Raw genomic sequence first — 15,597 nt, forward strand, 5'->3', positions numbered from 1 at the left:
CCAGATCTATCAACCTGGAAATAGAACCAAGAAGTAAAATAATGTAATTTCATGACGAACGATATACAACATATATGATAAAGATATGTACTTTAAGTCTAGTTCAGTTGTCAATAGCATTTGCAAAGTGCGGTTGTTTTCGTGCATGTCATTTTGTAACAAATCTTCTCTCATGCGTCACAATAGAGAGGTACCTGAAAAATCAGAAAGATTTCGAAGCGATACTTGTAAAAAAGTTCTGAATCGAAAAGACAACTATGATTGTTAGGGTGTGCAAAGCGGAATTTAAATGTCTGCACTGCGACTACACGTTCAAGTTTTCATCTCATCGCACCGCACATGTCTACATTGAGCACAGAGATAAATTATTTAAATATTAAAACTGCAGCGTTGAATATTTTGATGAGAACAAATGTCAACGACACCAGCAGACATGCAAGGTATGCTACTATATAGTTTTGATTTCTATATCTTTGATCATGAATTTTAAAATATATTTACCGTGTCTGCAGGCGCCTGCATCCGTGCCGGTGAATCAAATGGAGTGCTCACCTTCCTCCGTCTCTGTAAATTCTATTCTCCTTCTTACCTATAGAAAATGTATACGTATAATTTTTTTTAAATAGTTTATATAAGCTATTTCTTTGAATGAACATTTGTAACTTCAACAATGTTACGTAATCAATATTTGACATGTTGTTTTGTTATTTCATTGTAGAGATAACAAGAGGCCCATGGGCCACATCGCTCACCTGAGGAACAGTAGGTATGATAAAATCAGCTTAATGGAATCATAATACAAACAATCTGGACAATGTTCAATAATACATGTAGATCCTGTATAAATAAAAGATTTACTCTATATATTCCTATGTAAAACTTCGACCCCCCTCCCCCATTATGGCCCCACCCTACCCTCGGGGGTCATGATTTTCACAACTTTGAATCTACACTACCTGAGGATACTTCCATGCAAGTTTCAGCTATCATGGCAGATTAGGTTCTGAGAAGAAGATTTTAAAGATTTACTCTATATATTCCCATGTAAAACTTCGACCCCCCCCCTCCCCCATTGTGGCCCCACCCTACCACCGGGAGTCATGATTTTCACAACTTTGAATCTACACTACCTGTGGATGCTTCCACACAAGTTTCAGCTTTCCTGGCTGATTAGGTTCTGAGATGAAGATTTTTAAAGATTTACTCTATTTATTCCTATGTAAAAGTTTAACACCCACCCCCCCAAATGTGGCCTCACCTTACCTCCAGGGATCATGATTTTCACAACTTTGAATCTACACTACCTGAGGATACTTCCATGCAAGTTTCAGCTATCATGGCAGATTGGTCTCTGAGAAGAAGATTTTAAAGATTTACTCTATATATTCCCATGTAAAACCTTGACCCCCCTCTCCCATTGTGGACCCACCCTACCTTCGGGGGTCATTATTTTCACAACTTTAAATCTACACTTCTTGAGGATGCTTCCACACAAGTTTCAGCTTTCCTGGCTGATTAGTTTCTGAAAGGAAGATTTTTAAAGATTTAATCTCTATATTCCTATGTAAAACTTCGACCCCCCATTGTGGCCCCACCCTACCACCGGGAGTCATGATTTTCACAACTTTGAATCTACACTACCTGAGGATGCTTCCACACAAGTTTCAGCTTTCGTGGCTGATTAGTTTCTGAGAAGAAGATTTTTAAAGATTTACTCTATATATTCCTCTGTAAAACTTCGAGCCCCCATTGTAGACCCACCCTACCACCGGGAGTCATGATTTTCACAACTTTGAATCTACACTACCTGAGGATGCTTCCACACAAGTTTCAGCTTTCCTGGCTGATTAATTTTTGAGAAGAAGATTTTTAAAGATCTACTCTATATATTCCTATGTAAAACTTCGACCCCCCATTGTGGCCCCACCCTACCCCCGGGGGTCATGAATTTCACAACTTTGAACCTACACTACCTGAGGATGCTTCCACACAAGTTTCAGCTTTCCTGGCTTTCTGGTTCTTGAGAAGAAGATTTTTGAAAATACCTCGAAATTTTTCATTAATTTCTAATTATCTCCCCTTGAAAACGGGTGTGACCCTTAATTTTCACAACTTTGAATCCCCTTTGCTTAAGGATGATTTGTGCCAAGTTTGGTTGAAATTGGCCCTGTAGTTCTTGAGAAGATGTTGAAAATGTGAAAAGTTTACGGACAGACGGACGGACGACAGACAAAATGTGATCAGAATAGCTCACTTGAGCTTTCAGCTCAGGTGAGCTAAAATGTAATGAATCATACATACCCGTCTAAACATAGGGGCTCTCGGGGTTGAGTGAATTATAATCGGCCTGGCATCAAACCAAACATTTTTAGTCTAATCGTTAGTCTAAAATAACATAAAATAAATTTTAGATAACTATAAAAAATGTCCTTATATGATATTGTAGATATCGCATTTTCATTGTTTTACATTTGTCGAATGGTATTACCCAGCATTTTTATGCAAAGTATCTCTAGCTTAGAAAACTCGCGGATTCTTAGTCTTGTAAAAATAGGTCTTTTTTATATTTATATTTCGTATTATTAAAAACATAAAGAACTTCAGAAAAGTCAATATGTTTAAAAAGTTATTATTACAAAAGGAGGTTGGAGAAATCAATAAGTCAGTTTGTTGGGTTTGCGCCTCTGCCTTGTCGAACGGCGGAGTGGTCTTAGTTGCGGAGCTGGCATGACTGGTGTTGGGGAAGGTGGGGGGTCGAACTTGAATAGGTACATCGTGGACTTTTCTCCTCACACATAGCGTCAGAATTATCACTAAAAAAAGTTAATCATTTTTAAAGTCCCTCATGACAACTGCGTCAAACTCGGCGGGTGACTGGGATCTCGATTTCCACCCGTCTCCTCAGACACCTTCTCTTGATCGCACAAATAATCATCACTAAAAAATCAAGACCACCACACCCGTCCCTCCCAGGATAACATACATCCAAGGTTTGTCTAAATAAAAGGGTGACTTTTGGAACAACTTCAATAGTAATTTAAATAATCCATTATTGTATTTATTGAAATTTATTTATTTTAAATTCAAAACTTACTGAACGTAATGACTGTTATTTCCATGGTCCTGAGGGTGGTGGTCGTAATACTGTTTGTGACCTCACTGCTGTGCTGGCCGTTCTGGAAAAAAAAGGAACATAAATTTCAAATTTATTTACTTTTAATTTTTTTTTTATAATATCGATTAAATTAAAAAATTTTACGATATATTTCTCTGACAATTTTTTTGAATTTAAAATTATTGGGGTTTTTTTTCATGACATAGATAAAAAGATAAATAAATAAAAGATATAATTACCTGGCACGTGAGGGACCCTATCCGCACCGTCGTCCAGGCGTTTGCCGTGATGGCATCGTACTTGGTATGTGGGTCGCAGATCATGCTAAATACTGGGTACTGCTCGATATTAATATCTCCCGTCGCCCTCTCCAGGATGACGAAGTTGGGCATCGGATAATTAGCACGCTCGAATTCCCTCCAGTCCTGGCACTGAACCACTCCCTCAGACACCCGCACCGCGCATCAGCGTGCACCACCAGGATCACCAAGAGTTACATACAGTACCAATCAAACCCAACCTAACACCAGAGTAAACCCCAACTAAACCCCGGGTTTACTTTTTGAAAATTTGGGTCCACTCGGGGTTTACTTTGGGTTTACTCGAGAATTGCTTTTAGAGTCAACTATACACACTGAAGTGTGAAGCAGACCTGTATTTTATCTTATTATCCTACTGCCTGTAATTCCTGCCCCTTGTATATTCCGAAGACACATGTAGCGTCTGCTTTCAGGGTATTCTTCTGATCGGGGTTTACTCTCTGGGTTTACTCTGGGTCCACTCTAGTAAACCCAGAAAGTAAACCCAGAGTTTAGTTGGGGTTTACTTTCTGTAAGGTTGGGTCTGATCGATACTGTATACATTGTCTCTTTAATTAAGAAATAAGAAGGTCGAATTTTTTCCTCCATATCTTGTATAAAAGATAATGACACATTCCTATTAGGGGTGGAATGGATAGAACATATAAAGAAAAAATAATCAAAATCAATTTTTATCGTTGATTTTAAATTGTTTAAATATCAAAACCATTTTTTTCTATAAAGATAAAATTCTTCGAACCTAAGTATATAATTTTGTTTATTAATAAACTTGAATTGATTCTAACAACCCCTAATCATTAAAATGGAACTTCTCACTGACCAGTAGAAGTATCTATATGGGTAAAGAGACACACATGTTTGAAAATATGTATTAAAACCAAGTAGATCATGAAAATAATTCGCAGTTGACATAATCGTTAAATTAAATTAATTCTTACGGAAAAACACTTTATATTATTTTATTTATTGAAAGATACAAACGTTGCGTTTTCATAAAATACACCCCTCGCCCCTTTTTTAAAGTCGAGTCACCCAGGAGCCAGCGCCTCCTTTGATCTTTCCTTAAAACTGTCCCCGTCTGGCGGGGCAGCTGCACGTGTAAAAGGGTGTTTTGTCATGTGTGTATATGTTTGATAGAGTGGCTTTAATACACGAGACATATTTGGGGAAGTATTTGATAATGAAACTCTACTATGACCAAACGCATGTTAAATACAGTACATTAAGGAATTAAAAAAATGCACACATGTAGACACCTCCATTGATCAGGGAAATGTTTTCACATTAAGTCACCCCCCCCCCCCCCCCCCCCATTTTTCGCGTTGAAAGAAGTTTTAAAAAGAAGATGAAGCAGAGTCTGAAAGAAAATATATATTTTTGTATTCTTTAAGATTTTTTTGTTTATCCACGTCATTGTTTATCAATTAATTATTCAAGGCGATTTGCCATTGTAAGCTGCGCTCCGACAAAGAGGATATCTGCTGTTATGTAACTTGTTGAAGCAGGTCGTTCAGCATGCTATTTGTTTGCATGTGTAGCACACGCAACTCAAAGTTTTTGTTTCGCAGCACAGTTTGCAAACGAACGGTAAGGGTGGATATCAGGTATAATTACATATAGATAACACCACCCCATCCCTCCTGTCTTTTTCATTTTTCTTCGACTCATGATATTCCCGACAAATAGAGTGGTGATGGATGTATAATGGTAAGGGTTTATATAAGAGATCTGTTTTTAATTTGTTATTACTCCAATGAATTCAAAACCTAAAGCTTAAAATGTGTGCTGATCAGCTTGTGTCACTCAACCTACGTGTATTATTTACTGTAACGTTTCTACCATCCTTTTTAATAGTTTTATTTAGACGATAGACAGTGGTAATAACTACAACAAAACAAACGCAAACATAAGCACATATGACATGACAATGACATCAAATGTTTTCTTTTAAAGATAATATAAAATAGTCAAAATGTATAGGCTTAGAATATTCAGAATAAACAATTATGAATTATCATTATTATTAAACTTATTAAAGTTAATTAACTTACTCGATTGTGGTCTAAAACATGAAAAAGATTGACAGTCACTGATGTTTCTACTCTGTTTCCCCACGAGACACACTGAGTTCCACAAATCACAACACACGGATTAAAACGGAACATACACAAATTCACAACACGGACAAAAACAGATAAACACACAAAATAAGCCGTGTAACGGCACACTCCCCGCCTGCGATGTCCAACATCGCGAACATTCTTACGGTACAAACAGCAGAACAGTCTCTATAACTGGTCTCACATATGTAACGACACGGCCATTTTTTACGACACGTTATTCGATTTACGCATTCGTCCATCTTCACTCGGGAAGACGCACTGTACGATACCCATTGGCCATTCATTTCTTGAAGACTCTTTGTCTTTCGATAGAATGACGTCGCCTTCAGCAAGGTTGTTTCGAGGGTCTATCCATTTCCGTCTAGACTGCAACAACTGTAGAAATTGGGAATGCCAGTTTTTTCAGAATTGGTTAGCCAAGACCTGGACATATTTCCAATGAGATTTATACATGTACTTAATATCGAAATGTTCAAAAGGTCCAACGTCCAATTCGGTCCTCTGTGTTAATTGAGTGTATGGAGAAAACACAGAGGGTTGAGATGGGTCTGTTGATACAGGCAATATAGGTCGGCTGTTTATGATTGCTGAAACTTCCGCCATGAGGGGGTTCAATACGTCATGGCCACTCATGGGTAAGATTTCTCTTTGATTCCTTAAGGAACATATATGCGTCGCGTCATTCCAATCATCCTCTCCCACACTCCTATCATATGGGAAGAATGGGGAGGGTTGGAAGATCCAAGTACATCTATTGTTGGTAAGAAAATTTTTCATCGATAAACTTTCTACGTTGACTGCAGCAATCCCTAGAGCGTCTGTGCTACCAACAAAATGTGTCCCTCTATCAGATCGGAATTCTGCTACTTTTCACCGGATGGCTACAAATCTTCTCAAAGCATTGATACATTTGTAAGAGTAGGTGATGACATATCTTCTGCTAGTTCAATATGCACGGCACAACATGTCAGGCATGTGAATAAAATTCCCCAACGTGTACTGTTTACTGATCTGCCCCTTGTTTTCTGAATGTATATCGAACCCGATCGGATATTATTCAAACAAAATAAGTAATGAAAATAAGTTTTTATAATTTAAACTAGAGATAAAGAATAATTCTCTAATAAAAATTGCAATAATCCCTTTACAGTATTGCATTTAACATTTGCATTACAGCTCATGTACAGATCCGTAATATTTTTTAAGGGGGGGGGGGGGTTAATGATAGTTCGCATATAATTATCTTTGCGAGGGGGTTCGAAGCATATGTTCGGAAATTTTACTATGTGAATTCAAGAACCTGCGTAAGGATCTATATACGCGACATAAAAACACTAAATTGCGATATAACTAGTGGCTTGTTTGTCTTTAAAAAACTGTTAACAAGGATGATTCGCATTCCCCAAAAATGATTCTCGTTTGCTTTATCAAACCCTCTGTGATAAAATTTCTTTCTTTTCATACATGTAAACAAAACAATGAACTTACGTTTATGTGATTCCCAAGTGCCCACCAGATTCATCACTGTGTTCCCATTTAAAAGTATCATCCGTCCCTGTGCTTTTCAGAACTCGCATAGGCGTTTTAGCGTTTCCTTGATGATGCAATATGCCATTTATTAAAATAAAGCCATTACATTTCCGTCGAAAGATCCGCTTTTTTCCCTTCACTTAAGAGAAAGAGAGACGAAATGCGTGAGAGAAAAGACAGGAAGGCAAAAATGATTTTTGGTAGTTAAGGAGGATAGTTAACCAAACTAACTATCAGATTGACAATTTTTTTTAGATGTGATTTGATAAACTACAATCTTTTATTACATTGTAAGTAAAATTAAAATCTATTTTTTATTTGTTGTAAAATATAAAGGAGACAATGTCCACAACTCTATTACTAAAGAGATTTTAACAGAAAAAGTTTAATGTTTCTCAAGTCCTGCAATTTTATATGGGAAAGAAAGAGAGGCATTAGCACAAGAATTGTATAATACTCAATGTACAATGTAAAGAATTGTACGATACTCAATTTAAAACTAATTACTGTGAACATAGTGTAAAGATTCCACGTCTTTTGGTAAATCCAAAAATTCCACATATTGCTGCAAGCCCTGATAATGTTGTAACTTGTGGTTGGTGTCTGGGGAAACTCTAAGTAGAAGAAACAAGATATCTGTGAGCCAATGCTCACTAGTGATACCCCCGCTCTGATGTGAATATGCAAAATAAGCAAAATCAACATTTAACAGAAAGCTCGCATCCGATTGGTACAGAAATATATCCCACAATATGGCATGCCTAAACAAATAGTGTGTTAAAATTTCAAGCATCTGCGATAAAAAGCTGCTGAGAAATCTTTGAGGAAAATTTGTTTGAAAATGATGGCTAAAATAAACAAAGTACTCATTAAACAGGAAGTTGACGTCCGATTGGTACAAAAATATATCCCAGGATATGGCATGCCTATACAAATACTGTGTAAAGTTTTAAGCATCTGCGATAAACAGTTGCTGTAATTCTTTGACAAAAATTTTGTAGGAACATTTTTGCTAAATATAAACAAAGTCGTCATTTAACAGGAAGTTGACGTCCGATTTGTACAAAATTATATCCCATGATATGGCATGCCTATACAAATATTGTGTAAAAATGTCAAGCATCTGCGATAAATAGTTGCTGAGAAATCTGACGAAAATTTGTTTTAAAAATTTGGTTAAAAAATAAGCAAAGTCGTCATTTAACAAGAAGTTGATGACCGATTGGTACAAAAATATATCCCACGATATGGCATGCCTTAACAAACACTGTGTAAAAATTTCTGCGATAAATAGTTGCCGAGATAAATGCGACAGAAATAGGATGAATCTCTGCCATTCAGTCAACTGAAATGTGACTGAAAGGTAACTAAAATTTGACTAAACGGCATAGCTATGCCATTCAGTCACCTTTCCAGACCATTCAGTTAACATTCAATTGACCGAATGGCAGAAGTTCATCCTGTGTTTTGTTACGGACGGACAGACAGACAGACAGACACAAGGGTAAAACAATATACCCCCTCTCCTTCGGAGCGGGGGTATAATTATCCCATTTTCCTGGATTCAAATAATAAATGAGGCTTAAGCAAACTTCTTCATAGTTTCAGATTTAGCTGTTGCATATTTATTGTAATGTGATTTTGTGATGTTCACTGCACAGTTCTGGGTAGAAATTTTTAAAAGAAAAAGGGTTGATCCAAACGTAATGTCACATAGTTCACTACGCCGGTATTTGTCGCTCTATAACAACAATTTATATATCAAAATATGTACAATTATAATTCTTTTTTAAATTCAAAGTTTTAAAAAAAATCCGTTAAATTGTTTAGAGAGGTTAAGCATTAAAGCGTGTACGTCTACGGGTACGTGTGAAGCTACAAGTCTGTCTACACGTACAACTACCAAAATTTGGTTATGTAGGTGTACGCGTACGTGTAAAATAATTAGACTCAACGTTTTGAACATGTTCAATTAACTCGTAATGTTTGCGAAATAATTCTATGACTTAAATGAAACCAAAAGCATAGTTGTCATAAATTTATCGTCTGCTTTACATTACACAACATCTTATGTACACTTAGTCTGTATTCTTATCAAAAAATGCTACAAGTTTTCATCTACGTGTACCTTTAATTCTACACGTTTAGTACAACTTGTAGAATTACGCGGTATACGGAAAATATGACGTAATACACATAAAATTAGGAGATTCCCCTAATTACACGTACTCGTACACGTACACGTTGAAATGCTTAACCTCTCTATTAGATCACATTTAAAAAGATAAAAACTCATAGCATTATCTTTTATGTTTTCTGACTGATTGGTTTCTGAGACGAAGATTTTTAAAGATCTACTCTGAATAATTATGTAAAACTTTGACCCCCATTGTGGCCCTTATCTTACCCCCAGGGACCATGATTTGAACAAACTTTAATTTACACTATCTGAGGATGCTTCATTACAAGTTTCAGCTTTTCTGGCTAAATGGTTTTTATAAAGATGACTTTTGAAAAATATCAACAAATATTCAATAAATCCTAATTATCTCCCTTGAAAGAGTGCGTTGTCCTTCATTTTAACAAACTCGAGTCCCCTTTACCTAATGATGTATCATAATGCCTCAAAGACTATTTTATAAAAGTCCACTAGGGGTTCAATGGAGTGTTATGATATTTAATGTCTCCTTCTCTACATGGAGAGTAGCCCGTGTCCAAGTCTGTATAAAAAGAGGAGGCAGAAAGACAGCTTCCAGATGACTACTTTTGTATTACTTTAATATGACATTTTAAGAATAAATATCAATATTAATTACAATGAAATTTATCAACATTAATATTCATTACAAAAATCTCTGAACATAAAATATTAGTTAAACCATCTGAATCTATTAACTTTTACTTTTGAGAATGCGCGCAAGTGTTATAATTATACTACCTGTATAAAAAGAGGAGGCAGAAAGACAGCTTCCAATAAGTAAATGCGATCAAGTGCATACTAATGATCTGAAACACTGTGGTCAGTAGGAGCGTTTTATTTAGATTTCTGACCCGGCGTCTACAGGCTCATCACTGGACTTAAGCTCAGGTGAGCTAAAAACTTTCAGATATCCGTGTACTTGAGATATCAGGAGTAAAATATTTAAAGTATAAGTGGTTGGGACGTACAAATCACTTTGACATATCCATTGTATTCGAGATATCGGTGTTCTAATTACTTCATCGAAATCAAAAGATTTATCATTAAGAAAGAACCAATAATCATATTAAGATAATATCATTAATTAATTCCATACTTTACAGACTGTCGATGGAGATACTCCGGGGGCCTTTGAGGGAGAGATTACATCTCATTGCTTTGAAAGGTACATCAAACTGTTACCTTTGTCTCCTATCCACATCATCAAAAAGTTGCTTTTCTGGGCTTCGATGCTTTTATTAGGGGGGATGCAAACCAAAACTCGCAATGTCGTTTGAATGACTTTCACTGTGTACATGTAACTAGGTATGGCGCCTTTTCAAATTTGGAATGGTAGTTCAGTAGGCAGTATACATATTTTGATGCTAAGTTTGGTTCTCTATGTCTTCTGGTTTGGAGCTGGGGTGGTGGGGTAGATTCCTAACTATGCATAAGAATGAATGGGCAAAGAGAGATAACTGCTGAGAATGAATAGGCAAAGAGAGATAACTGCTGAGAATGTTACCATTGTATACATGGAAGGCTGTGCAATATTTGTCCTTTGGGATTAATTAACCTTCCACAGGAAGAAAATACTAGGCTTTATTTTTATCTGTCACATTGAGATTAATTACTGCACTGCCTGTGTCTGCAAATGAACTTTGTTTTGAAGTTAAGGTCAATTTTGAATGATGTGTAGTATTGTGTACATTCTTTGAAATATGGATTTAAAATATAATATTCATATTTTATTTCGGTTAAAATACTCTTCTTTTTTTCTTTTATAATGGATGTTTTGGTGTTGTTTTTGTTTTTGGTTGCTATATGTTTATATTAAAGGAAACTTAAGAATAGTACCTGATTAAATTCAATAAATGGACGAGAGCAGGATAATTAATCCCCTGAGATTAAATATCTTGCCTGTTTCAGAAAATTTAAGGTCTGTCTTTATCTGTTATATGTATTACCGTACACATGTGTCTGCAAGTGATGTTTGTTTGAAGTTGAGGCAAAGCCTAGGTATCATTGCATTGGTATCAATTCTTTTTTTTTTTTTTTTCAAATTTCATTTCATCCCATGTTAACCCCCTTTATCCCGTGGATATGACTCATTGGATATTTTTATGATATCCCACAGTTGTGACTTTACAATGGGATTTGCGTAGGCATAATGAAGTAAAATAATGTTTATAAACAGTGTAAACATTGATTGTGGTGTATAAAACATGAGATAAGTAGAATCTCATATGATTTGTAGTACAATATGATTTTTATCCAACTTGTGTGTTTTATTCCCTCACTAAGGCTCAAGAAAAAAACACTTTAATTGTCGGATGAAAATCATATCCAACTACAAATCACCAGATCCTATATATTTCAGTTCTTTACATCTTCTGCCGGGCATTTATTTCTCATCATTGTTAATATAAAGAGGATGGAATTCAAAGTTTTTTTTCACTTCTCTATATTAATTGTCATAGCGGGGCCCTTCCTGACTGGTCAGTTTTCTAGTTTTATTGACATACATATAAAAGACAAAACCAATGACGGATAACTTCCGGATTTCAAATAAAAGTCAATTGAGTATATGACAAAAATATCGCCCCATTTTTTAGGTAGACAAGCTTTTTAAAAGTTATTTATAGGTCATTATAACATATATAACAACATACAATGCTAAGATTCAATGGAATGCCTTAGTGTATTTGGTTAGTCCTATAAAAAAGATTGTGTTTAGGGTAACACTGATAAAAAAAATAGGTTAGGTAGGTAGGGATTTTTTTTTTCTGTTTGAATTCTAAGAATGTTTGTTTGTGTCATATTTAAAATAGATTTTTTAATAGAAATTATATAAAATTCACTATTGGATAAAAACAGACATCTAAAAATGGTAGGATCGGGGCATAATTGTAGGTTAGGTCGGGTTACCCTAAACACACAACTTTTTTTTTACACTTCATGCTTTAAAAGTTTATTATGGCATCTTGAGAGGTCCAGGTTCAAATCCTGGGGGTATTCCGCTTGCAATTTTATGTATTTTCAGTATTCATAATCATGATTTTAACAAAATACTTGGATTGATTTTGGGTACTTGGTATGTACACTGCACGCCAGCAGTTTTTAGTTATTAAGTGAAGGGCCAGATTCAAACCTTTAAATAATGAACTGGATTTCACAAATTGATAACACATTTTACTCTAATTGGTATTCTTATAGATTTTAATATTTTTATTATAGCTTCATGTAGATGATATTAACAAGACAGTTTTAAAATGTTATGAAATAATTGGTTGCAAAATTGACTATATGAAGCCTAAACAAATTAATGCTCTTCTGGATGTTGTGAATGGGCGTGATGTCATTGCAGCATTAACAACGGGTAATGAGAAGAGTTTGATTTATGACCTTAATCCACTTTGCCGCAGGACACTTAAGTTGTAGTTGTTGGGCCACTCAATGTGATTAATAATCAGCAAATTCGACGGTATGGCTGTACAACCTTAAGAGCTGAATCTGTGCAAAGCAATTACAGATGGGCATTTCTCCTATAGCTTTATCTACATCCACCCTGAGAACATATTTGGCAAACTATCAGTGAACAATTTTTTGAGTGCAGATGTTTTGAGAGGTCAGAGTTGTGACAGTCATTGGTGAGGCCCATTGTATTTTGAAATGAGCAGATGATTTTCGTCCGGAATACAGTAAACTAGTTAACATTCGAGCTGTCCCTCTCGAGGCAACATTTCTTTGTCTTTCGGCAACACTACATCGTTGATATGGAAATGAAAAAAAAAATGGGTAAAATGTTTTTTTTTATCTCCTGTAATTTCGCCAAGTCCATTAAGTATTTGCTGGCAGACATTTGTGAAATCAATGCACTGTTATGCAGAATATCATTTCTCACCGTCTTCTGTACCCCGAATAAACAGACCAACCCGATAACGAACCCGATTGTAATAATACAAAAACACTGTCGATTAAATTTACGACACAATGTTTGACACTTTTTTACAGAAGTTATTTGTTTGTTAGAAACAATAAAAGTAATGGTACAATTAATGCACGATATCATTACTGACTACATACTTTCCCCGTTTATTCAATTCACACCGAACCCGATAACGAACCCGAACATTAAAAAATTGGAATATAAAAAAATAAGTTTCTCAAAAATATGTCAACCAGACGCTACAAAAGTGTAAACTTGATCTGTAGTTTGACATTTTGAAGCTGTTCAGCAAATTTCATATCATACCTTAAACGCATAAAGAAAAAAGTGTGGAAAACTGAAGTTGAACAAACGGACGGACGGACAGACAGACGGACTGACAGACGCAGAGGAAAGCTACAGTCCCCTCCGGTGAAACCGGTAGGGGATTAACAAGCAGTGTATGTCAAACAGTGGCTGCATTAAATTTCCCCGAACTTGTGGCTTTAAGAACAAGGTAACAAATTTACCTGTATATTAATTATAATAAATCGTACTCGGAGTGTATACCTGCGTAAACATTAACTTGTTTGTTGCATTATTCGGTTTTATGCATCATTGTTTATAGGAACAAAAGTATTTACGATATAATTTAAATTTTCGTGAGATAAAAAGGAGAAACTATCTTTAATAAAACAGTTTTTAGGATTGCGCATTTGTTGTCCTGCTCTTTACTCAACAAAAGTAATTCGCTTAAAATAGCAGCTTATTCCGTGTGTGCCGTTTTTTTGTGTTTCATTAGGAAAACTATGGTTATTTAACTAAAATATCAGCTTATTCCGTGTATAACGATTTTGAGATTTTCTGTTCTGTTCGTATGAGTTGAAAGGCTTTTTTCATGGCAGTGCAGCATATTCCTTGCACAGCTATTAGGTGTAGTCTTTTAACAGAATAAACTGCTTTTTATTCTATTAAACAGCTTATTCTGTATTTGATTATTTGGTTTGGTTTATAAAACAGCAAATATTACATGCATTCTGATTTTATACATTTCGTATTATCACGGAATAAACGGCTATAATCATTATGCCTTTATATTTAATATTTGAGTTTGTATCTGTGCTGACGACACTGATGTATTTAATTAATGTATTTAATCTGATACATGTAAATTGATATATGTTCTAACAATTATCATTTATCCATTGCACAGAAAGTTAGTAAGCCCATCACTGAAAATCATCATCAGACGACGACCAAACAAATGCTGTCTTTGAATAAGGATTTGATGGCTTCTTCACTTTCTTTGTCTATGGGTTTTTTTCAGCGAAGCCCTGGGGATGGCAGACTTTATCCGTTCGCATTCGCTTAGAAGAATTTGGAAAAAGTAATCATGAAAATTTGAGTTCATATACAAAAGTGAAAAAACCTGCTTTCGTGAACACACCTCTGTAGGCCTACACTCCTACTATGTACATGTAAGTGCATGTCCCATGTACATGTCTTCAACAGTGTTAAACTTGTGATCTGTGCCTTATTTTGGTTTACTTGTATATACATGTATCAATGTATAACATAGATCCCATAAACCAATATGCTTCGAGTTGTTTTGAGTAAATAACACAAGGAAATGAAATAACAAGATTAGCTCGGTATATCAATAATATGTGAGATTTTTTAAATCAAATCGCCGAGAAAATTCGAATCGATTCTGCAAATGATACAGAATTTCTTTTCTTATCAACCCATGTGGCAGGGTTCTACATTGAACAAAATTAACTTATATATGATGTAGGAACTAAACTTTGCCATTAAACTATATCCACAGATTAACACATCTGAGATATGTCTATAAACAGCTGATAAATTACACATGCTGTGCAAATGCTCAGGAGTAATTGTAAGATTTACAAGTATATTCGGAACTCTACTGAATCACAACAACAATTAGTGCGTTTACAGTAAATTGTATGCAAAATTCTTCCATTACTGCACTTCAAATTTTAAGTAAAGCTTTATCAGGTGTATATGTTTAATATGACAAGACAAAAAGCTTGTATTTTGTCTTTGTGTCATTTGTTTAGTGTTTCCAGACCAAATTGAATGGACTCAGCCAATGACATTTTTTTCATTGTAAATAATGTAATAAATGTGTTTTTAATTTAACATTCTAAGCTGAAAATATTTTAGATGGTCCAGTGGGAGCAATGCCCCCTTTCTCTCAACCAAAATTTCCCTTAAGTTAACGTTTAGAAAATTGATTTTTGGGCCATTACCCCCACCGCCACACACACACTTTTATCATAATTACATTAATTATATACATGTACATAAATGATGTACTTTTAAAGTTATCCTAAACTTGAAGTAAGTTAAACGAAGAAATTGCCGGGTATGAAAAT

General features: G+C 35.2%; 1 long non-coding RNA gene across 1 annotated transcript; it reads right to left on the reverse strand.

Annotated features, from left to right (window-relative positions):
- Positions 1-369: 369 nt before the first annotated feature.
- On the reverse strand, positions 370-2,764 carry LOC136273876 (uncharacterized). The gene is made up of 3 exons (XR_010712135.1): positions 2,637-2,764; positions 2,302-2,385; positions 370-589 (listed from the first exon to the last, which is right to left on the reverse strand). It is a non-coding gene; the product is annotated as an uncharacterized lncRNA (long non-coding RNA).
- Positions 2,765-15,597: the final 12,833 nt, after the last annotated feature.

The sequence above is a fragment of the Magallana gigas genome, chromosome 1 (assembly GCF_963853765.1).
Source record: "Magallana gigas chromosome 1, xbMagGiga1.1, whole genome shotgun sequence".
Classification (NCBI taxonomy): Eukaryota; Metazoa; Mollusca; class Bivalvia; order Ostreida; family Ostreidae; genus Magallana; species Magallana gigas.